Genomic DNA, 2005 nt, shown 5'->3' on the forward strand with positions numbered 1-2005 from the left:
GGTGAATTCTCATTGAAGCTAATGGCCAATGGAATATTAACCAAACAGACAGCTGAATTCATTTCTGGAGACTTATCTCTGTTGTGTGCACCAATATAAACTAGAACAAGTGAGAGGTCATGGCCAGGGCTGCTCTCTGGCAGAAACCCAAAGATTTTTTGTATTGGAAAATGGCTCCTGATATCAGAACAATTTCCAGATTTCTTTCATACACATCTCTCTCTGCTAGTAACGTGGAAATTTTTCTTATGTTTTTCAGTCAATTTTTTAATTTATATATTTTCAGTCAATTTTTGAATCACTTAGACTACTCCACTCTTCAGAAATTAGGCTGAAAGATATTTCAAAAATGCACATTTATACTTGTATTTGTGTTTTATTTATGTTAAGAGCAAAAAAATGTTTCTTTCCTTTAAGCATAGAAGTTTAGTGTGCCTTTGTGAACATGCAAAATGTGATTGTTACATGACAAATATAAATTTAACCAGTGAGGATTCAAAATTTTAATATAGCATAGCCTTTTCCTGCTGCCAGGAAAGGCTTGAAGATTAGACAGATAGTGCATATGTCTTGGATAATTCCTTGCCTTAGGGTAGAATTCCTAGGGTAGAATTCCTCAAGTCAGTTGTCTCTTTAGTGTATCACCACAGGTTATCTGTTTCATAGCACATAAGGAGAAATAATCTAACTACTTCCAAGTCACCTTTTTAATATAATTGCCCTATTTCAAAAAAACACAAATAACAATAGTTTATTAAAATGTTAGGCTTTCATCATTACACATTCCTATCCCAATGAAGAGCAATTTTAACTTGTACTTATAAATGTTTTATAGGGGTAAATGTGCAGTTCAAAGTAAAAGTCTCAGTGGGATTCAGGCCTCCAGCCTGGAAAGGGGGACCATGGGGTTTCCATGTTCTCCTTAGTGCTGTGAGCCTGGGTGGCAGGCCTCACCACCTCATGGGGAAGACAAGGAATTTGCAAAAGAGAACTGTGCGAAATGGTGCTGGAGGATCCTTGTTTGTGACAGAGATACTCCTGAGAATAATTCAGGCACTCCTTTTGATTTTACATCAGAAAATTATAGGATAGAAGAAATCATAAAAATGACCCAAAAGGGCATAAAGCAGCAGCAGTGCTTCCAGTTCTGGACTTAGCCCAAAGGCAGAATGGTTGGTTGTCCATCTATGCTATGCACAAGGTTGCAGTAGCGATTTTTTATACCATGTACAGCCAGAAGCCAGTTGGAAGGTACCACATTCAGGTCTGCACTACTACACCTTGTTTGCTCTGAGACTCTGACAGCATCCTGGAGGTCATTCAGAAAAACTGAGGATAAAGCTTTGGGAGATTACACCTGATAGACTTTTCATTCTTATAGAGGTGGAATGTTTAGGTGCCTGGGTAAATGCACCAATGGTTCAAATAAATGACAACTACTGTGAGGACCTGACACCTAAGGCTATTTAAGAAATTATTGATGAGCTGAAAGCTGGAAAAATTCCCAAGCCTGGACCAAGGAGTGGATGTTTCTGTTGTGAGCCAGCAGGAGGTCTTACTTCACTGACAGAAGCACCTGAAAGGACCTGGGTTTCGTATGCAACCATGTAAAGAAAGTTTGAACAGAAGGCAATTTATATTAATTTTTATTCTGCTGTAAATATGGCACTGCAGAAATAGAATGTGAACCACCTAAAAAAAAGAAGCAAAGTAAAACTCTCTTACTCCTTTAGCCAATAAAGAAAAGTAAGCACACAGTTCATGGGAGAATAAAATTTCACAGCCATTCAAGGGTGGTTAGGCTGTTGAGTTTTTCCTTCTGCTCTTTCCAGGTGGCATACACCCTATTGGAGTAGAATATACTTAAGGGATGCCTTGAGATTATAAAAATCAAATAGAAATAAAGAGGGTCACCCAACCTAATTTTTTTGTACAAGGAGCTGAAGTTCTTACTTTCTTAGAATATATTCTTAGGCAATGTTAAATGCTTGACAAATGTTGAAAA

The 2005-nt window shown here is 37.7% G+C and overlaps 1 pseudogene; it reads left to right on the forward strand.

The window, feature by feature from the left end:
* The first annotated feature begins 913 nt into the window (after positions 1 to 913).
* Positions 914 to 1660, forward strand: LOC101584035 (annotated as a pseudogene).
* Positions 1661 to 2005: the final 345 nt, after the last annotated feature.

The sequence above is a fragment of the Octodon degus genome, unplaced genomic scaffold, assembly GCF_000260255.1.
Source record: "Octodon degus isolate 3935 unplaced genomic scaffold, OctDeg1.0 scaffold00411, whole genome shotgun sequence".
Taxonomy (NCBI): domain Eukaryota; kingdom Metazoa; phylum Chordata; class Mammalia; order Rodentia; family Octodontidae; genus Octodon; species Octodon degus.